Raw genomic sequence first — 22794 nt, forward strand, 5'->3', positions numbered from 1 at the left:
GGGCACAGCTGGCTCAGGGTGACACAGCTGTCCCCAGTGCCCGGCTCTGGGCAATGCTGGCAGTGCAGCCAGGGAAGGAGCTGCACCTCCCTTCATCCAGTGCCATCAGAAGGACACTTGGAAGTATCCCTGAGATTTTCAGTCCAAGCTGGGAGCTTCAATCCAGGGTTCAAACCTGTCCTAGAGCATCTCTGAGTTACAAATTCATGGAGAAAGGCAGAGGTGTTGTGACACTGAAAATGCTGTTGGGTTGGTGAAATGAGCAACGTGAGTCCTTGGCTACAAATGTGGAGCTGGGCTGTGGTGAATCCATCTGCTCTCAGCAGTACCTGGTAACATTTTAGGGGAAGTAGGTGAAAGTGATCTCCCTCCACCTGAGAGAGGTTAAAGCCCAGAGAAACTGTGAACAGGTCAAAATGACAGACCATCTCCCCCCACTATCCTCTCATCACATTGCATCACACAACTTACTCTGTTCTCCCTGGCGAAAGCAGAAATGTGGAGATTTTGATATCCAAGAATACTAGGAAAAATACTGGGGAGCATGTAAAGAAAACCCCAAAACGCTTAAACACAGATTTATATCCGTGTGTGTTCCAGGGGATGCTGTATGGGAAACGGTTTTGGTTTTGGTTACAGTTAACTCCTCTAACTCTTCACTGTCCTTTCTCCATGAACAGGTGCCCATGTGCAGCCACAGCCAATGTCCAACAGCAGCTCCATCAGCCACTTCCTCCTGCTGGCACTGGCAGAGACGCGGCAGCTGCAGCTCCTGCACTTCTGCCTCTTGCTGGGCATCTCCCTGGCTGCCCTCCTGGGCAACGGCCTCATCATCAGCGCCGTAGCCTGCGGCCACCACCTGCACACGCCCATGTTCTTCTTCCTGCTCAACCTGGCCCTCAGCGACCTGGGCTCCATCTGCACCACTGTCCCCAAAGCCATGCACAATTCCCTCTGGGACACCAGCACCATCTCCTACACAGCATGTGCTGCTCAGCTCTTTTTTTTTTGTCTTTTTCATCTCATTAGAGCTTACTCTCCTGACCATCATGTGCTACGACCGCTACGTGTCCATCTGCAAACCCCTGCACTACGGGACCCTCCTGGGCAGCAGAGCTTGTGCCCACATGGCAGCAGCTGCCTGGGCCAGTGCCTTTCTCAATGCTCTCATGCACACAGCCAATACATTTTCCCTGCCCCTGTGCCATGGCAATGCCCTGGGCCAGTTCTTCTGTGAAATCCCACAGATCCTCAAGCTCTCCTGCTCCAAATCCTATCTTAGGGAACTTGGGTTAATTGCTGTTAGTGCCTGTTTGGGACTTGGATGTTTTGTGTTCATTGTTTTCTCCTATGTGCAGATCTTCAGGGCTGTGCTGAGGATCCCCTCTGAGCAGGGACGGCACAAAGCCTTTTCCACCTGCCTCCCTCACCTGGCCGTAGTCATCCTGTTTGTCAGCACTGCAGTGTTTGCTCACCTGAAGCCCCCCTCGATGTCCTCCCCATCCCTGGATCTGTCAGTGTCAGTTCTGTACTCGGTGGTGCCTGCAGCCCTGAACCCCCTCATCTACAGCCTGAGGAACCAGGAGCTCAAGGCTGCAGTGAGGAGACTGATGACTGGATGCTTTCAGGAACATTAAACTGCTGGCCAGTTTCTGGAAATCACTTCTAATAAAACTCATCTTTGTTACTTCTTGTTGGTTTCATTTTAGAGGACAATTTTGTTTGTTTTGTTTTTTAAATTTTGTCCAGAAAGACATGTCATTTTTTTGTGCAATTTCTCATTTTGTTTCTCTCCACCTTCCCTGTGGCCACAGACTGTCAGTGAGTGGTTGCACTCTTGGTAGTTTAAAAGGAACTTAAGGATCTCCCAGCAAAGTTTTCTGCAGAGCTGCCCTTTTGTTGCCTTCTCTGGAGCTGCAGCAGCAATGTCTGTGTGCAGAGCTGGGGGCACAGCAGCTCTGCTCCTGCTGGCCACACCATTCCTGATCCAGGCCAGGAGCCATTGGCCTTCTTGGCCACCTGGGCCCACTGCTGGCTCATGTCCAGCCTGCTGTCCATCAGTCCCTGCAGGTCCCTTTCTGCCTGGCTGCTCTCCAGCCCCTCTGTCCCCAGCCTGGAGCGCTGCAGGGCTTGTTGTGGCCAAAGTGCAGGACCCGGCACTTGGACTTGTTAAACCTCACCTTGTTGGATTTGGGCCCTGGATCCAGCCTGTCCAGGGCCCTGTGCAGAGCCCTCCTACCCTCCAGCAGATCAACACTCACATCCAGCTCCGTGTCATCTGCAAAGATGTCCGTGGTTCCATGTGTCCCCTCAGTGTCACAATGTCCCTTTGGTTACACCAGGCCCTGCACTGTCACACTGGTCTCCTTGCTTCCATGGGGTCCCAAAATGTGACAATGGACTCCTTGGTTCCATGGGGCTTCACAGTGTCACAATGTTCTCGTTGGTGCCGCAGTTTCACAGTGGCCCCTTGGTTCCATGGGGCCCCAGGGTGTCACAAAGGCCCCATGGTCACATGAGGTCCCACACTGTCACAATGCTCTCTGTGGTTCCACAAGTCCCCTCAGTGTCACAATGGACTCCTTGTTTCCACGAGGCCACACAGTGTCACAACGGCCTTCCAGATTCCTTGAGGCCCCAGAGTGTCACAGTGGCCCCTTGGTTACACAAGGTCCTGCAGTGTCACAATGTCCCCTTGGTTCCATGAGGCCCCGCAGTGTCAGAACGGCCCCTTGGTTCCACTGGGCCCTGGACTCTCCCAATGCTCTCCTTGGTTTCACAGTGTCCAAATGGTGAAACCCCTGGGTTCCACCAGGCCCCGCAGTGTCACAATGGTCTCTGTGGTTCCACGAGGACCCAGGGTCACGGGGGACTCCCTGGTTCCATTTGGCCCCAGAGCACCACAATGGAGTCCTGGTTCTATGGGGCTGCACAGTGTCACTCTGGTGCTCTCAGTTCCACGAGGCCCCACAGTGTCACAGTGGCCCCAGAATGTCCCAGTCATCACAGAATGACAGAATCAAATAGGCTGGAAAAGACCTTGGAGATCATCAAGTCCAACTGTCCTAGAGTGACGGTATGGTGTTTGTATCCCAAATCGTGTGTTCTGTTTATGCCTGATATTATGTTCTGTGCCTTCAGGACTGACTCTGAAAGTGAAGGATTGTTTTCTCTTGTTATCAGCCGGCTCACCTCCCACCATGGTCTGTGTCTAGGAGACGCTTGGCTGCCTTGGGCTTGCTTGCTTGCTTGCTGGCTTGTTTGTTTTTGCTTTTGCTTTTGCTTATTAGTTAGTTTAGCTAGGCAGTCCAATTTTTACCCTGGACTGTTTCTTTTTCCCTTCCCTTTCCCTTTCCTGAATATCATCTGAACCTGCTCTGGACCTGGACCTGGGAAACATCAAGAAACACCAAGAGTCTGCATTTTGTGACCTGCAGCAGCCATCCCCAGCGCCGGAGACTGATAGCTGGGCGACCACTCCCAGGAGAGACTTTGTGAATTTCTCATCTCTTCAGAACGGTGAAAGGGTTTTGTCATCTGGTGTTGATTTTGGTTTTTTTTTTTTGTATTGGGGAGTGGTTTTGCTTGTTAAATAAACAGGTTTTTTTCCATTTCTCTCTGAGGAAATCCTTCCCGAACCAGGTGGGGGAGGGGCCGTGGGGGGTTTGCTTTCTGGGGGCTCCTTCCGGAGGTCTTCTCCCAAATTTTGCCCTAAGCTAGGACACTGGCCCAGAAACCATCGGTGTCCATCTCAGCCTGGCTGAGCGTGCAGGGGCAGGACTCAGCCCAGGCCTTGTGGGGCAGGGCCAGCGCCTGTGCAAGGCATTGAAAACAGGCAAGTGCCCGAGAGAGGAGGCTGCTCTGTGCCCTTGGGGGCATGGACACAGCAGGGAGGGGGCCCAGGACATTTGTCAGCTTCTTTCCCTGCTGTGTGATGTCTTCCTGTCACACTGTGACAGGCAGATCCTGTCCGTCTCTTTTTGCTCAGGGCTCTTCCTTGGCACTGGGGTGTGGGGATGTTCCTTTGTCCTTGTTTCCAGTCTGGGCCTCTCTCAGGGTCTGGGCATCCAAGTAACCCCAAGACTGTAAAAGTCCTTGTTCTCCCGGCCCGTGCAGCCAAACAAGGAGTTGGAATGTGAAGGATCAGCTTCTCAAGGTTGTTTATTTTCCCTCATCTATAAGATTCTTTCTCTGTCCTGCTGAGCTCTGTCCAGCAGGTTGGCCATGGCATTCTGTGTGCTGCCTCGGGCGGCGTTTACATTTTATACTAAAAACTACGTGTACCATGTTTACATTAATGTGCCAATATCTATCATTTATGTTAGACGGTCTGTCTCTACCTTAAACCAATAGAAAAGTGTCCCCATCACAGCAAGACATGGAGGACAAGAAGGAGAAGAAGGTCAGGGCATGCCCAAATCCCTCCATCTTGTCCTCTGAACCCTATTCTAAAACCCCCAAAATTGCATTCTTTTTCACCCTCTGTTAATTCAACTACTACACTACTCAAAGCCTTGTGGCTTGTAATTCCTCATACAAGGTTGGCAGCTTTTTCCACAGGCTAAAATTGAAGCCAGAGGTGTTTTTGACTTCATGCCAAGGTCTCCCAGCCCCCTGCCAGGGTCTCAAGACAGCCAGGGCAGCCAGAGAGATGTCCTGGACTCTGACAGGCCTCCTCAGCTGCCCTTGGCATTAATTCTTTCTTTCTCTGGCTGTTCTCTACCATGTCAAAAGGATCCACCATCAGTGAAACCACCCTTCAATCCCTCCCAGGGCTCTCCTCTGCTGTCCTCAGTCTACACCCCATTAGCACAGAGCTCCTGTGTCCCTGTACAGTGCTCATGTGCCTGAGACCAAGAGCGCCTGGACAAGAGGGACAGTTCTTTTCTTCAGGACGGAAACCACAGAACCCCAGGGTTTTGAAGGCACATGAGAAGCAGTCACCAGAGTCCAAGACAAGCCTGACCTGTCTGTCCTTGCAGCTTTGTCTGAAAACAACCCTTGGATATGTGGGGAGTTTTGCGGTTGGAATTCCATTTCCGCCGTGGGTTCCTGGCCTGGAATGACAGTTCTCCATAGGAAGGAAAGGGTGGAGCCCCAGTGTTTCAAAGGCTGTTTAGAGGTGGCCTCAAGCTGGCCAAGGCAGCCAGACCTGTTGTCAGAGAAGAATCCCTGGACAGACAGAATTTGGGAGGCCAGACCCCACTTTTGTCTATGGGCATCTGGATGAGAAGGACAGTTCTTTTCCATAGGAAGGAAAGTACAGAGCCCCAGTGTTTGAAAGGCAGATGAGAGCTGGTCCTCATGAAACCAAGGGAACCTGGACAGTCCTGGCAGGTTTTGTCTGGGAGCTATCCATGGATATAAGGAATTTTGGAGGTGGATTCTCAATTTTGGCCATGGACACCTGGATGTGAAAGATGTTTTTTCCCATGGGAAGAAAAGCAAAGGCCCCCAATGTTTTCAAGGCAGATGAGAGGTGGCCCGCAAGAAGCCAAGACCAGCCAGAGCTGTCTGTCCTGGCAGGTTTCATATGGGAATAATCCTTGCATATAATCAAACTTGGAGGAGGAATCCCAGTTTTGGCCATGAACCCCTGGAGGAGGAGGAGGACAGTTCTTTCCCACAGGAAGGAAAGCATGAACTCCAGGGTGTCAGGGGCTGATGAAAAGCGACCTTCAACATGCCCAGGTCAGCTGGACCAGTCAGGTGGCCTCCAGGAGGCCCAGCCAGACAGACCTGTTCCATGTTCTTGGATCCTTGGGCCCCTGCAGCATCACAATGGCCCCTTGGTTCCATGAGGCCCTGTAGGATCACAGCAGATTTTTGTTTCCATGAGGCCCAGTGATATCACTATGGTCTCCTTGGCTCCACAGTGGCACAGTGGCCCCTTGCTTCCCTGAGGCCTTGCAGTGTCAAAATTAAATCCTTGTTTCCATGGGAATGAGCAATGCCACGATGCCCATTGGTTCCATGAGGTCGCAGAGTCTCAAAATGGCCCCTTGGTTCTATTGGGTTCCCCAGGATCACAATGGCCCCTTGGTTCCACCTGGCCTGGATGTGTTACACTGGCCCCTTGCTTCCATGGGGACCTGCAGTGTCACAATGGCCCCTTGTCCCCATGAGGCCTTGCAGTGTCACAGTGGTTGCCTTGGTTCTGTGAGGCCCTGTGGTGTCACAATGGCCCCTTGGTTCCATGGGGACTCGGAGTGTCAGGATGGTCTCACTGGTTCCATGGAGCCCCGCAGTGTCACAATGGTCTCTTTTGGTTCCGCAGTGTCTCAATGGCACCTTGGTTCCGTGCAGCCCTGAAGTACGGAATGGCCCCTTGGTTCCATTGGGCTCCTCACTGTTACACGAGTCCTTGGTTCCACGGAGCCCTGCAGTGCCACAGTGCTCTGCTTGGTTCCATGGTGCCACACAGGGTCACAAGGGCCCCTCAGTTCTACAAGGCCCCACAGTGTCACAATGGCCCTTGCTCCCATGAGGCCGGGCCATGTCACAATGGTCTCATTGGTTCCACGAGGCCCTGCAGTTCCACAATGGCCCTTGAAGTGTCACAATGGTCTCAGCAGGTTCCCCTGCTGGTTCCCAATGGCCTCCTTGGTTCCATGATGCCCCGTAGTGTAACAATGGTGTCCTTGATTCCACAGTCAGAATGGCCCTGTGGTCTCATGGATCCCCACAACCCCTTATAGAGCCCCACAGCCCCTTATAGAGCCCCATGGCTCCTTATGGAGCCCCACAGTGTCCCTGTGATCCCCTTGATTCCCCTTGATTCCCCTTGATTCCACTGCGTGCTACAATGACCCCTTGGTTATACAAGGCCCTGCAGTGTCACAACAGCCCCTTGGTTCCAGTGGGTCCTGAAGTGTCATAAAGGTCTCCATGGTTCCATGAGGCCCCACAGTGTCACAATGGACTTTTGGTTCCATGAGCTTTCGTACTGCCAACAGCAGTCTCCTTGGTTCCACAGTGTCACAAGGGACCCTTGGTTCCATGAGGTTCAGTAGTGTAACACGGACACCCTGATTCCATGAGGCTGTGTAGCATCACAGTGATCTCCTTGGTTCTGCGGCCCTGCTGTGGCTGCTGTGTAACACTGGACCTGTGGTACCATGAGGTTCCACAGTCTCACCATGGTCCCTTTGGTTCCACGAGGCCTTGCTGTGCCACAATGGATCCTTGGTTCCATGAGGTGCTTGGCCTCCCACAGACCTTCACAGCCCCTCACGGCCCCTCACAGCCCCTCACAGCTCCTCATGGCCCCTCATGGCCCCTCATGGCCCCTCACAGCGCCTCATGGCCCCTCACAGCCCCTCACAGACCCTCATGGCCCCTCAAGGCCCCTCACAGACCCTTCACAGCCCCTCACAGCACCAGGGACAGGGCTCCTCCCAAAGGAGAAGGGGTCGGGTCCTGCCTGTCCTCCTTTAATTTCAGTCCCTTCACAGCAACGAGTAAAGAAAGGCTGAAATGGAGCCTTTCCCCAGCCTTTCCCTCTGGGTTTAACTTCGGGCTGAAGCTCTGTGCTGGCGCTGGCCCGAGCTCCAACATCCCTGCAGCCCCAGTTCCTTTGCTGTCCCCCCGTGTCCGTTCCCTGTCCCCGAGTCCCGCCCGGCTCTGGCAGCAGCAGCAGCCGCAGCGCAGTGGGCGCCGGCCCGGCCCAGCCGGGGCTCCCGGGCAGGAGCAGCAGCAGCGCCGGCCCCTTCCCACCTGCTCCTGCCTCGGCTTCCGAGGGCTTTTTCCAACTGAATTCTGGAGAAGAGCAACAAGCACTCACACACAGCCCTGACTCCTCAGGGCCCGCCTGTGCTGCCCTGAGCCAGCCCTCAGAGGAAGAAAGGATCGGGTTCCAGCGCTGTTCTCAGCGCTGTTTTACTCACCCTGAGCTGACAGCAGGAGGCTGCTGCTGCCTTTGCCTTGGGAATTGCAGATCACGGCTGCTCTTGGCCCTCCTCTGCTTGCCACTTGAATTTTATCCATTAAACTGCAAGTGCCTCTTTCAGTTGGTGCTACCCACGGTGCTTTCATGACAGTGAAGTCAGTATTTTTGTCACAGGCATAAAAATTAGCAGATACTGGAATGCCCACCAGCCACTGAGCACTAAGGCAAGGGGAATTAAAGCCACACAGGCCACATTTGCAGTGCTCAAACACAGCCTTGTTGCTGGTGCTGATGAAATAGAATCAACTGACAGAGGCCATCACAGAAATTGCCTCTGGAGTGTGGAATTAAATTTAAAAATCCACCATGACAAACAGAAATGAGAATTTCTTGACTCGCTTCATTGCTTCTTCCCAGCAGCAGGAAATGGAGGTGCCCAGAGGTGTTTTCCCTGCTGGTGAGCACAGTGAGAGCCCAGCCTGTGCCCAGTCCCAGCAGAAGCTGAGCCCAGCCCAGGGAGCTCAGCGCACGCGGGGCCAGGCCCAGAGCCCCGGGCACGGCCGCCCATTGCGGGGCAGCGGTGCAGACGGAATGTCCTGCGGCCCAAACCTCCTGCTCCTGCCACACAGCGCCCAGCGCTCTCCCCCTCCTCCTCCTCTCCCAGCACAGCACAAATTCCAGCTCGGAGGAGGCTTCCCCAGAGAGGGCTCCGGCTCCTGCTCCAGCCTGAGTGTCCCTGCAGAGGAACAGGGCATCTTTCAGGCACTTCCACAAGCTCAGGCTTCTCACTTCATGGTAAAACTGGGATGGAAATGGCCTTGCTAAAAAAGCCAAAAAGCCAAGGGAATGGATTAAGAATAATTAGAAAAAAAATCACCCTTCTTCCAGGCAAGGTTCACTAAGTCATTCCCTGCATTTCTCCTTTTCAGATTCTTTCAGTCGTCTCCTGAGAGGTCCAGCCTGTTCTGGTGCTTATCATGAACTGATTGCAATCTTAATTTATGCACCAAAGCACCAGATGTGGAATCATCTACACTGAACTCAGAAACAAACTCCCTCTGTCAGACTATTTTCACATTCCAGATAATTTTCAAGATGTCCACGGACAGGTTGGAATGATTGTCTCACAACTCTCCACTTCTGGCTGCAGGCTCTGGAGATTCTTTCTCTGAATTCAGCCAGGCTTGTATTCCCTAACAATTCCTGTTACTACCTCCTGTTTTCTTATTGTAGAACAGTAACAGTGAAAACCTCACCAATTGCACAACACTCTAGTCCACCAGGAAAATAAAGGACAAGTTGTCAAGTTCTCCAAACCTTTGTCCTGCTTTGCTCCAAGAGTCCTGCTGCACGCAGGGTGTGGAAAGCCAAGAGAAGCTGCAGGTGGTGGCACATCTTGTGACAGGAGCTCGACCTGGTTCTCCAGGAAAGGTTCTTGAAAAGAGCAGACAGGACTGTGGAGAAGATTCCTGGAAAACTGAAACAGCTTTCCAGAAGTGAAATGAAAATTGAAAGAAACAATCCAAGATGTTTTCCTCTATTTTCTATGTTGCACTACTTCTCCATGCCATTAATTTCAAATGTATCTCACCTCTAAGATCGATGACTTAGCGAGTTTTAGACACTCTAACATACCATGAGCTAAATACAGTTTGCCTTCCCCTGTTTTATTTGGAAAGCAGTGCTGGAGCCAAAAGTGCAGTGCTTGGGTCAGGCACGAATCCTGCAGCCAGGGAATGTGCCCCACCAGTGTGTGACCCTCAGCAGGGACAATGCACAGCAGCGTTGCTGTGCTGGCTCTCCATGGAACATCCCAGGAGCAGCTGCTGAGCTCAGAAGCCATCGCAGCCACCACCCTGCTCCAAAGGCCCTTGGCAGGGGGGCTCCTGGCCGGGCTCTGTGTGCCAGGAGCCGGCAGTGCTGGTGCAGGGAGCCCAGGGAGGGCACAGAAAGGCTGGGTGAGAAATGCTGGGGCACAGCGAGATGGGCGAGTGCAGCCGGCCAGGGCAGAGGAGCAGCACGCACAGGGGGCACAGCCTGCAGGACAGATGGCCGAGGGCTGGGCAGGGCTGGCAGGGCCAGGGGCACCCAGGCCTTTGTGCCCTGGGCTCGGGCAGAGCCTCTGGAGGCCCCACAGAAGGAACTTTCCACTGAGGGGCTGCACTTTGGTTCTCCCTTGCGTCTCCCTGAGGAGGCTGGCGGGGGTTGCAGGTTTATGGCATTTGTCCTTGCTGCCCCTCACATCCCACTGCCCCACAAACAGCCCCGAGCCACCCGTGAGGGACAGGCCCTGCTGTGCCAGGCTGGGCTCAGGGCTTGGCCTTTCTGCTTCCCCCAGCCAGCCCAGGCCTTGCTCAGCATTGCAGTTCCCTGCTCTGAGCCTTTGGCTCCCTGCAGTCCTGGCCTCAAGGATCTGCTCTCACCAGTCCCTGGGGAGCCTTTGGCAGTGCCTGCCCTCAGTGGGGCCCAGTGATGCTCCAAGGGACTTGGAGTTTTGCTTCTGACTCCCTGAGAAGCTTCTTCAACCTTCTCTCTGTGCCTGAGGGTCCTGAACTCAGCCTCAAATCCACCGTGGCAGTCATCAAAATAGAGAAAACCTTTGGAGGCTCTACTTCTTCCTTTACTTGTCTCCAAATCTCCAAGCCTTGTGCAGCTGATTGGATTCAGTCTCGAGTTCTGTTAAGGAGAAAGATTTCAAAGTGTACCACATTACTTCTTTTCTTTAATCAAGCGAGTATTTTTTTATTTTCCACTTCAGAGAAGAGCTGATAGAAGCATTCCCCATGTGATCTTGATGCTGAATGTCTCCTTAGGAGGTCTGGGCATGTAGAAGAATGAGCCCCTTGAGGGCTGACCCTGTTTGGACAAGCTGCTCCTCAGCCCCAGTTTCACAACGTCTGACATGGCCCACCTGGCACTGACATCCCTGTGCCCTGCAGCAGAACCTTGTCCCTGAGCTCTGCAGCTCCATGTCCCAGCCCACTGCACCGTGTCCCACCTGCTCTCCTCAGGGCTCTGCCTGCACACAGGCCCAGGAGAAGTTTTCCTCTTGGTAAGGAAGGAATGGAAAAGCCTGAGCAGGTTTCCTGAACAACAAACCCCACTCAGGAAGCACCTGCTCAATACAGGCTGCCTGGAATGATGTCACCTTTCTACAAGGGACATTGTGGCCAGAAATGATCTCTGGAAGCAGAATTCTCTGAGTCTCCCAGCTGAATTCTCTGTCCCTGTCCTTTCCCTGGATTTCTGTGGCAGATGGAAGCTGCTGGTGCCATCCTCACCTTTAACCTCTCTTTTGAATGCAAACAGATGTTCCCAGCTGTGTTAAGCAGGATTTGCTCCATGTTTCTATAAATCTTTTGTGTTCCCCGTGCAACGAAGGGGCCGCTTTGGTGCTGAGGGGGTGACGTGGAAGCAAGGAGTCAATTGTGACCCTGGGGTCCCATGGAAGCAAGGGGCCATGGTGACACAGCAGGGCCACGTGGATCCAGTGGTCCATTGTGACACTGTGGATCCAAGGAGACCATGGAGACACCCCCAGAACCTCATGGAACCAAGGTGAGAGGGTGACCTCTGTCAGTGGGACCCCTCTGTGCGCAGGTACCCCCACTCCTGGGGCGGTTGTGCCAGCTCCCCCACCAACCTGCAGCCCTGGGAACCTGGAGCAAGCGGAAACCACAACTTTGCAAATGCTGCCTGTGCCTGAAGCAAATGGAAAGAGAACTGGGGTGTGGAAAATAAAGATTGTTTATTTTCAGAAGAACAGCAATGAGAACACAGAACACATTTACATTGTAAGAGTATTTGTAACAATGACTGTCTATAGAACGTATATACCTAAGAACATATCTAACAAAAGTCTATGAAATGTATTTACAGAAGACAAAAAGAAGCCGTAAAATCTATATCCTAAAGACAACAACAAACTCTAAAATGTATGTACAAAAGGGTGGCATCTCTGTCGGGGATCTCCATCAGTCCTTGAGGAAAAGCAAGTGCCACAGTCACTGCAATCAGGCAGAGAGGGCTCTTCCATGTGCCCCCAGGCTGGCACAGCAAGGACAGGACAGGCTGGGGATGGCCACCAGAATCCAGTGCACGGGTACCACATCCCTGAGCAGGGACCACCCAGCCCAGTCCCAGCCTGGCAGCAGGGGACCCACTCTGCCTGTGGGGACCACGTCCTGCTGCTGGTATTGGTCTTCATCCCAAGATCATGGCCTCTTCCTCATCTTTTCCATCAATGTCCATGTCCTCAATGTACTCTTCCACATCCACGTCCATCTCCTCTTCCACATCCACCTCCATCTCTTCCTCTGCAGTCTCTTCTCCATCCGCTTCCATGTCCTCCTCTGTATCAGTCTGCATGTCCACCTCCATCTCGTCCTCTCTGTCTGTGACAGCCTGCAGAGGTAGCAACACCTCAGAGTGGGGTCCCTGTCCCACACCATCCCCACAGAACTCCAGCCCAGCCGGGCAGCTGGGGGGTGTCCACCTCCATGGAATGGCACCGTACCTTCCTCAGGACCAATGTCAGCATCCTGCAGGGATGGATGACAAAATCCAGGCAATCGAGAGCTTTCAGGACTGATGGGAGTATCAGGGCGCAGGTGACAAGAAGGGTGACAGGGAGCATGGTGAAGGCTGAGCTGGCACAAGGGCTGACACAAGGTGGGCTGACACAGGGCCAGTGGTTGTGTTGTGCTCTTTGCTGGACGCTGGAAGTTCCAGCTGGAATGTGGAACATGACATCACAGTTGATCTAAAGAGCATCTTTTGCTTACTACCGCTTGCTTAATAAATTCTTGTTAATTGATTTATCTATAATTGGCCTCCCCAATTGAATTTGTCCATAGCAGAACCCACAGAAGCAAGGCTCAGATGTGAAAAAGGCGTGCACCGTGGAACCCAAGAGACCCTCATGGAACCAGGGCTGCAGTGTGTCACAGAGGGAGGGACCTCATGGCAGCCAGGAGAGCATTGTGAGGCCGTGGAACAATGTGGCACCAAGGTTCCACTGTGACTTGACAGAACCCCGTGGACAGGAATGGCCCCAAACCGGGCCAAGAGACACTTCCGAGACCAAGTCCAAGGAGAGGGGATTTGCTTTATTCAGCGCGCCGGGTGCACGGGTGTCGTGGGGACAGGACATTTTCATGCTCATTATCCCAATCGTGGTTTCTGCTCCCTGTTCTCAGTTTGTTTTGTCTTCCTTCCCCCCCCCGGCTGGCTGCTGGCTTGCTGCTTAGCTTGCTTGCTGCTTTGGCTTGCTGCTGGCTGCATGCTTTGCTGGCTCTGCTTTCATCTCTTTTTTCTCTGCTTTTCGCTGGCTTGCTTTTTTGCCATTTTTTTTTTTCCTTTTTCCCGGTTTCCGTTGTTCCCTTCCCCCCCCCCCCCGAAGACATCAGACCTACTCCGGGCAGGAGCTCCCCCGGGGTCTGCGAAAGAAGCTGTGTACCCTCTGCGGCGAAGAGAGATACAGCTCAACCCTCTTAGACTGGTGAAAGCATCTGTGGTCATCTTGGGCTATTTCTCTTGTGCTGGGGAGTGTTTTTTTGTTGTGCCTTAATAAACAAGTTTTTTCCACTTTCCCCTCTGAAGGAATTCCTCCCGAACCCGGGGGTGGGGGGAGGTTGCGGAGGGTTTGGTTTCCTATAGGGGGCTCCTTTGGAGGTGTTTTCCCCTAATTTGTCCAAAACCAGGACAAATAATTTGGTGGCCCGTACGGGGAGGCCCAGACCAAGTGGAAAAAACTTTATTCTAATAATATTTTTGGCTTTAACCGTTCTGCGGGAATATTGGTATGTCTCTTTTTAAAGTTATGATGTCATTTGGAGTGAAAGCCTGCCTCTATATGTGGTCATTAGGGTTCTTCGAAGTTTTGATCGCTTTATGGTCCCTGGAGTTATTTTCTTATCCAGAAGTAGCTCCGGTATTGTCCCTAATACGTAGCTTTTGTAGCAGAGGGGCACTAACGAGAATATTTATCGGGCTGGGCTTGGCTGTAATACTCTGCAAGGGGCTTATTAAAATGTTGTTATCAGCTCCAGGAATGTATAACTCGTGGTTGTGGCTGTGTACTAAATTTGTTATGGGGGAGGAGGTTTTTCAGCCTTTGCTTTCCTTTTCCTCCTCCGAATTGTTTACATCTCTGTTAGGAAATGTCCTGTCCCCCCTGACTGCCAAGGATACCATCTTTCTGTTATTTAATTTAATAACCTTTCTCTATACTGTCCGCAGTTTATATAAGATGAAGGCTGAGATTTCTAGAGGGGCTGGTGAGACCTCTGATTTAGGAGTACAACTAAGGGTGAAAAATCCTGAGTGGTGTGGGAAATGGGAGGATATGGGCAAAATTTTAAAGGAGTTTTCTGATCCTGTAGTTTGGGACTTTCCATCCGAACACATCCAGAACCCAGCTGAGGTGGCGAAGTATCTGAAAGGGAAATGCCAGGATAACCCCAAGGAGAAAAGGATCATTGCAGTGAGCTGGGCCCTGGCATATGCTTATCGTACTCTGCTAGATACTGTAGGGCAGCAGACAGAGGAAGGGGGGCAGGGAGATAAACCAGCAGCTATCCCAGTCACTCAGGCTGCAGCCAACAGCCCAGGTTCGAACCCAGTAGTTAAACCAGACTGTAAGCCTCAACCAATGGCCGTGGCTACGAGCACAAGAAGTGGAAAGTGCACAGAGAAGACTGATCGACCCGTGGATGACAATGATGAGTACGATGCAGGAGAAGGACCCTCAACACCTCCTGACATAAAATCAGGAGTCAAAGCAACTGGCACCAGATCAGAGGCTAATATTGATTCCTTCTCCCTGAAGGACCTCCGAGGCCTAAGGAAGGGTTATCGGCGACAGCCCGACGAATCTATAATTAGTTGGCTGGTCCGCCTTTGGGATGCGGCAGGGGAGGCTACCATTCTGGATGGCACTGAAGCAAGGCATTTGGGGTCCCTGTCACATGATCCTGTCATCGACCAAGGCATGATGAGGGGGGCTAGCCCTCAAAGCCTCTGGGAACGGGTCCTGGACAGCGTAGCACAAAGATATCTGTGTGCCGATGACCTCTATGTTCAGCAGACACGATGGAAGACCATAGAACAGGGGATCCAGTGCCTGAGGGAGATGGCAGTGTGGAGATCATTTTTTCAGAAGACGTAACAACTAGGAATCCGGACCTTGTACCATGCACACCTGTAATGTGGAGAAAACTGGTGCGACTTGGGCCACCTGAATACGCTTCTGCTCTAGCAATAATGAAGCGGGAGGAGGTATATGAGACTGTGCTTGATATGGCAAAGAAGCTTCGGGCATATGCGGATGCTGTACATGGCCCGACCCATGCCAGAATTGCAGCTGTGGAAACACGACTGCAGGAATTAGAAGGCAAAATAGAGGAAAGCCGCAAGAAACTCAGGGAAGAGATTAAGGAGGACCTCCTCCAAATCTCAGCTGTGCAAATTAAAGGCCCTGGCACCCAACGCAGACGTTCCTTTGTTGGGGAGAGAAGGTACACCCCACGAGCTGAGTTGTGGTTCTTCTTGCGTGAGTCTGGAGAAAACATGAGGAAATGGGATAGGAAGCCTACTGCTGTTCTGGCACAACGGGTGCGTGAATTGAAGGAAGGTCAGAAAAGGAAAGCAGCCCCAGTTGCCCGTAGCCGAACAGCCAGGTATGATGATGACACGTCTGATCCCCTTGAGGGAACCTCCAAGACATATGCCCAAGGAAAGAAGGATAATCAGGCATAGAGGGGCCCTGCCTCTAGCCAGGTAGAGGCATGGGAAAATCGTGTTTTCTGGACGGTGTGGATCCGATGGCCTGGCGCATCAGAGCCACAAGAATATAACGCTTTAGTGGATACTGGTGCACAGTGTACATTAATACCATCGGGATATGTGGGGGCAGAGCCTGTTTTCATTGCCGGTGTGACAGGGGGATCACAACAACTGACCCTGGTGGAAGCTGAGGTGAGCCTGACTGGGAAGGAATGGAAGAAACATCCCATTGTGACCGGCCCAGGGGCTCCATGTATTCTGGGCATAGACTTCCTCCGGAGTGGCTATTACAAAGACCCGAAGGGATTCAGGTGGGCCTTCGGAATTGCCGCTGTAGAAGCAGAGAGCATTAAGCAATTAAACACCTTGCCTGGACTGACAGAAAACCCATCTGCAGTAGGGCTCCTAAGGGTGGAAGAGCAACGAGTGCCAATTGCGACCTCGACAGTGCATCGCCGGCAGTATAGAACGAATCGAGATGCCGTGATCCCCATCCACAAACTGATTCGTGAGCTGGAGAGCCAAGGGGTGGTTAGCAAAACCCACTCACCCTTCAACAGCCCCATCTGGCCTGTGCGTAAATCTGAAGGAGAATGGAGATTGACTGTGGACTACCGAGCATTGAATGAAGTGACTCCACCACTGAGCGCTGCTGTGCCAGACATGCTGGAGCTCCAGTACGAGCTGGAGTCCAAGGCAGCACAGTGGTATGCCACTATTGACATTGCTCATGCGTTTTTCTCCATTCCTCTGGCAGCAGAATGCAGGCCTCAGTTTGCCTTTACATGGAAGGGAGTGCAATACACCTGGAATCGACTGCCCCAGGGGTGGAAGCACAGTCCTACCATCTGCCATGGACTGATCCAGGTTGCACTAGAAAAGGGTGAGGCTCCAGAACATTTACAGTATATCGATGATATTATTGTGTGGGGGAAAACAGCAGCAGAAGTGTTTGAGAAAGGAGAGAAAATAATCCAGATTCTCCTGAAAGCCGGTTTTGCCATCAAGAGGAGCAAAGTCAAGGGACCTGCTTGAGAGATCCAGTTCCTGGGAGTGAAGTGGCAAGATGGACGGCGTCAGATTCCTACGGATGTCATCAACAAGATCGCAGCTATGTCCCCACCAACCAACAAGAAGGAGACGCAAGCTTTCTTAGGCGCCATAGGCTTTTGGAGAATGCACATTCCTGAGTACAGTCAGATCGTGAGCCCTCTTTACCTGGTCACCCGCAAGAAGAACAATTTCCATTGGGGCCCTGAGCAGCAACAAGCTTTTGCCCAGATTAAGCAGGAAATTGCTCATGCAGTAGCCCTTGGCCCAGTCAGGACGGGACCAGAGGTCAAGAATGTGCTCTACTCTGCAGCCGGGAACCATGGTCTGTCCTGGAGCCTTTGGCAGAAAGTGCCTGATGAGACTCGAGGCCGACCACTAGGATTTTGGAGTCGGAGCTACAGAGGGTCTGAAGCCAACTACACCCCAACAGAGAAGGAAATCTTGGCTGCCTACGAAGGAGTCCAAGCTGCCTCAGAGGTGATTGGTACAGAAGCACAACTCCTCCTGGCACCCCGACTACCGGTGCTGGGGTGGATGTTCAGAGGAAAGATTCCTACTACCCACCATGCCACCAGTGCTACATGGAGCAAGTGGATTGCCCTCATCACGCAGTGCGCCCGTATTGGTAAACTGAATCGCCCTGGGATTTTGGAAGTGATTACAAATTGGCCTGAAGGTGAAAACTTTGGTGTCACAGACGAAGAACAAGAACCAGTGACACGGGCTGAAGAAGCTCCACCCTACAACCAATTGCCAGCAGAGGAAACACGCTATGTTCTTTTCACTGACGGTTCCTGCCGCGTCGTAGGAATGAATCGGAAGTGGAAAGCAGCTGTATGGAGCCCCACACGACGGGTCGCAGAGGCCACTGAAGGAGAAGGTGGATCAAGTCAACTTGCTGAACTCAAAGCCGTTCAACTGGCCCTAGACATTGCAGAAAGGGAGAAGTGGCCAAAGCTCTACCTCTATACTGATTCATGGATGGTAGCCAATGCTCTGTGGGGATGGCTGGGGAGATGGAAAGGGGCTAACTGGCAGCGTAGAGGAAAACCAATCTGGGCTGCTGAAGAATGGAAAGACATTGCTACCCGGGTAGAGAAACTGCCTGTGAAGGTTCGCCATGTAGATGCTCATGTCCCCAAGAGTAGAGCTAATGAAGAACAGCAAAACAATCAGCAGGTAGATCAGGCTGCAAAGATAGGGGTGTCAAAGATAGATTTAGATTGGCAACACAAGGGGGAGTTGTTCCTAGCGCGATGGGCCCATGGTGCCTCAGGCCATCAGGGTAGAGATGCCACCTATAAGTGGGCACGAGACCGAGGGGTGGATTTAACCATGGACAGTATTTCTCAGGTTATCCATGATTGTGAGACGTGTGCTGCCATCAAACAGGCCAAGCGAGTGAAGCCCCTATGGTATGGGGGACGGTGGTCCAAGTACAGGTATGGGGAGGCCTGGCAGATTGACTACATCACACTGCCCCAGACACGCCAAGGCAAGCGCTACGTGCTCACAATGGTGGAAGCCACCACAGGATGGTTGGAAACCTACCCTGTGTCTCATGCTACTGCCCGTAACACCATCCTGGGCCTTGAAAAGCAGGTCCTTTGGAGGCATGGTACCCCTGAGAGGATTGAGTCAGACAATGGGACTCATTTTAAGAACAGCCTTATCAACTCCTGGGCTAGGGAACATGGCATTGAGTGGGTGTACCATATCCCCTATCATGCACCAGCTGCAGGCAAGGTAGAGAGGTACAATGGACTGTTAAAAACCACCTTGAAAGCATTGGGTGGGGGATCTTTCAAAAACTGGGAGCAGCATTTGGCACAGGCCACCTGGTTAGTTAACACCCGAGGTTCCACCAATCGAGCAGGTCCTGCCCAGTCTGAGTCCCTGAATATAGTAGATGGAGATAAAGTCCCAGTGGCACATATCAGAGGTTTGTTAGGGAGGACAGTGTGGATCAATTCTGCCTCGAGTACAGACAAACCCATTCGTGGGGTTGTCTTTGCTCAGGGACCAGGTTGTACATGGTGGATAATGCAGAAAGATGGAAGAACACGATGTGTACCTCAGGGAGACCTGATTGTGGGGTGAGACTCACATGCAAACATCTCAATTTGCTGGATGTTACTGCCATTGTTTCTACATTAAACCACACAGACATGGGACAGAAGGAAATGTGTAAATGTCGAAAGTCAGAGCAAGTGAGAATGGAAGGGAATGTGTAAGTGTGGAAAGTTTGAGCAGGTGGGAAGGAAGCTCAGTAACATGTTCACGATATGGGATAAGGGGTGGAATGTCGTGGGGACAGGACATTTTCATGCTCATTATCCCAATCGTGGTTTCTGTTCCCTGTCCTCAGTTTGTTTTGTCTTCCTTCCCCCCCCCGGCTGGCTGCTGGCTTGCTGCTTAGCTTGCTTGCTGCTTTTGGCTTGCTGCTGGCTGCATGCTTTGCTGGCTCTGCTTTCATCTCTTTTTTCTCTGCTTTTCGCTGGCTTGCTTTTTTGCCATTTTTTTTTTTCCTTTTTCCCGGTTTCCGTTGTTCCCTTCCCCCCCCCCCCCCCGAAGACATCGGACCTACTCCGGGCAGGAGCTCCCCCGGGGTCTGCGAAAGAAGCTGCGTACCCTCTGCGGCGAAGAGAGATACAGCTCAACCCTCTTAGACTGGTGAAAGCATCTGTGGTCATCTTGGGCTATTTCTCTTGTGCTGGGGAGTGTTTTTTTGTTGTGCCTTAATAAACAAGTTTTTTCCACTTTCCCCTCTGAAGGAATTCCTCCCGAACCCGGTGGTGGGGGGAGGTTGCGGAGGGTTTGGTTTCCTATAGGGGGCTCCTTTGGAGGTGTTTTCCCCTAATTTGTCCAAAACCAGGACAGCGGGGATATCTCCTCCTAACACACGCTCAGGCACACAGCAGATTGCAATATAGGGTTATACTTTATGCATATTCACGGTTTGCCCTAGAAAAGGTGTGGTTATGCAAAGTATTTCTCAGTACTCATTACAATCATCAGCACACGCCAGGCGCAGGCACAGTGCACGCTGGAGGTGGCACTGAGGAAGGCTCCGCGTCTTCCTCCGTGGTCCCCTGGTGAAGGCTGGACGTCTTCATCGCCGTGCCCTTTTCACCTTTTTCCTCTAGGCATGTGCAGTCTCTTGTTGGCAGTTTCAGCAATTTCCTCACTGGTTTTAGCATGCTCTGCCCTTCATTTCTGCAAGTTTTGTTCCCTGTTTCTTGCCAAGTTTCATCCTGTGTCTTCAGCTTGTGGTTAATTTTTGCTATCTTCCATATTGGGTACAATTTATCTTCTTCTTGCCCAAGTATGCATAGGCACAGTCCTCTTAACCCTTTCACAGCCAAGGGCTGCAGAGCCACTTCTGGACACTGAGAATTCCTGCAGGTGCAGCCAGCTTTGCAGACAATGAGGCTCCAACCTCACTGTGAGAGGGCCCAGCTTTTACACAACTATTGTTATTAATAATAACAACATTGTAGTTCACTTGCACAAATGAATGTGAGCTCAAGATTTAAACCTTCCTCTGTCCCTCCATGTGGGAGCATTCCAAAACCAATTCTTGCTTCTGTTGGTGCTGTTTCCAATGTGTAATAAACAAAATCCATCCCCATCTTCCCAAACCCACAATTCTTTTCCTTTTCCCATATGCCATTTTTGGATGCATTTTAAGACATCCAGGGGTTCAGCCCCTTTTTTAACCAACTACCCCACTGCTCACACGGTGCTCCCACCTCAGCCCACTCCAGAGCCAGGGAACTCCAGGGAAGGGCTTCCCATCTGGGAATTTCTGATGGGACTGATTCCTCACATTTACATTTAAAAAGGGACATTTTGTGGTGATCTGGCCAGACTGTGCCAGTTTTGTTTCACCAGTGGGCAGGGTCAGCACCAAAGACACAGACACCAACTGAAGGAATCAGTGTCATTGACTGTAGCTCAAAGCAGCAAAGAATCACAAAAGGAGCAGCTCAGCAAGGCACCCAACCATCACCAGCAAAGATTGCAGCAGTGATTAAGAAAGATCCAGCCCCAGTTACCCGCAGGCTTTACCATCCCCCAGATCCACACAGCAGCTGGGGAAGCTGTCACAGCCAAGGGCTGCAGAGCCACTCCTGGACACTGGCAATTCCTGCAGCTGCCTCCAGCCACAGGTGAGGCTCCAGCCCCGCTGTGAGAGGGCCCAGCTCTGACAGTGCTGAATGAACAAACTGACAGCACTTCTGGTGCGGGAACATCTGCTTTCATCCTCCTCTTGGCTTCCTCCCAAAGCCTGGCCAGGGCACCAGGAGGAACCAAGGGAGGTGACTTTGACCATTCAGCCCCAGACAAGGCCAGATGTCGGATTTCATGGCCTTGTCTGGCTTCTAAACACAGAAAGGTCAATACATGTTTCACTAATGAGTGGATACATCTATCACAGTGCTAATGACCGTGCATATTTCATTAGTGTGCAGATCCAAAGATAACCTTTGGCTGGAAGGTTCATCCAGAGGCCACCTTTGGCTCAGGGCCTGTTGTTCAGGCCTCACTCAGGGCTGTTGTCCAGGCCTTGGCACTTCAGGGACGTGGTTTAGTGCTGGGCTCGACACTGCTGGGTGACCAGCTGGACTGGATGAGCTCAGAGGTCTTTCCCAACAGAAAGGATTCTGTGATTCCATGATTCCATCTGCTGCATTCAGCCAGGTCCATGTTAGCAGCATTCATTTGCTCAGAAAGTCTCCTCTGGCCCAGCTCTTGTGGCCTGAGGCTTCAGCTCCTTCAGCTCCTGGTGCTCAGCTGCTTGTGCTGAACCAGACACTCGGAGAGAAGAACACAGTCCATCCAATTCCTTCTGGGACACGGAGGGGGGAGGCTGTGGAAACAGGAGCATTGTTTGCTGTGGCCTCCTCTCTGCCCTTCACGCCTTTCAGCACTTTGAACCAGTGTCACGATCCGCTTATTGCGGGGTGTCGTGATGGTTCTTTTCACCGATCCCAAAAGTGCAAAAAAGGCAAACAACAAGGGACTGTCAGTTAATCACAACAAATGCACCTTTATTAGGGGCCAAAAGAGTAAATGCGATAGTGGGGGATTAGAAAGGAGATAGAAGGATAGAGAGAGAGAAGAGGGCTATGGGAATAGCTACCAACACAGGCGAGATCCTCAGTGCTCCGGACGATGGGGATCCGTCTGTCGTGTCGGGGGAGTCTCCGAAGTTCTGGTCGACTCGGGGGTCCAGTTATAGTCCACAGAGGAAAGAGGGGGGAACAAGTGTAACAATGAAAGTCCATTGTAATCGCCCCGAGTGAACAGGTGAGTCCGCAGAAACCACCAAAGCAAGACGAACACAATGAAGAATAAGTCCATTAAAATTACTGAAGGGAAACAGGTCATGTCATTAGTGGTCAGACCACCAATTTCCCCTCCTCCCTGTAGTAAGGGTCTCAGTCTCAGCCCTTGGGAGGAGGGCTCTCATTCTTTGTTTGTCACAGTGGTAACGAGGCAGATGAGGGGTCTTCAATGAAGGACCACGGGAGTCACCCCAAAAGTTCATTCGGCTTAAGAACGGAGATTAGAAGAGAAGCAGGCCGCGCATCAGGCTGTCCCGTGCTGGGTCCATGTCAGGTCTTTGTCAAGTCCTTGCCAACTCCTTGCCAAGTTCTTACCAGGCCTTGTTCGGAACAGCCAGCGTGACGGTTCAGTGGTTCCACCTGCACTGTGTCCTGTTCTAAGCCGGAACTGCAGTGGAGGAAGGGATTCTTTCTCGTGGCAATCGGAAGGCAGAATGGAAAATGAGGGGCTTCAGACGGGCTCTTACAACCAGCCAAGAGCTTTCTCCAAGAGTGCAATGGAGCAGCTGTTCCTGCTCCCGGCTCTGGCTCTCTCCACTCTCTGACCTTGCCTGCTTTTGTCCCTCTTGCTGTGCCCTCTGCTCCCCCAGGGCTCGGTGGCTGCTGCCCAGGACTGTGGGACTGGCACAGATCCCGTGGTCGAGACCCTCCTTTCTCTGCCCTTGGAGCTGCCTGGGCACAGCAGCCTTTTCCATCTGGAAGCTGCCCATGGACAGG

The 22794-nt window shown here is 52.2% G+C and overlaps 2 pseudogenes; one reads left to right on the forward strand and one right to left on the reverse strand.

Moving 5' to 3' along the window:
• Window positions 1-22794, forward strand: part of LOC128820667 (uncharacterized) — a 2212279-nt pseudogene that overhangs the window by 1138727 nt on the left and 1050758 nt on the right.
• Window positions 1-22794, reverse strand: part of LOC128820669 (uncharacterized) — a 1091286-nt pseudogene that overhangs the window by 138327 nt on the left and 930165 nt on the right.

Source organism: Vidua macroura, chromosome 30 (genome assembly GCF_024509145.1).
Source record: "Vidua macroura isolate BioBank_ID:100142 chromosome 30, ASM2450914v1, whole genome shotgun sequence".
NCBI classification, from domain to species: domain Eukaryota; kingdom Metazoa; phylum Chordata; class Aves; order Passeriformes; family Viduidae; genus Vidua; species Vidua macroura.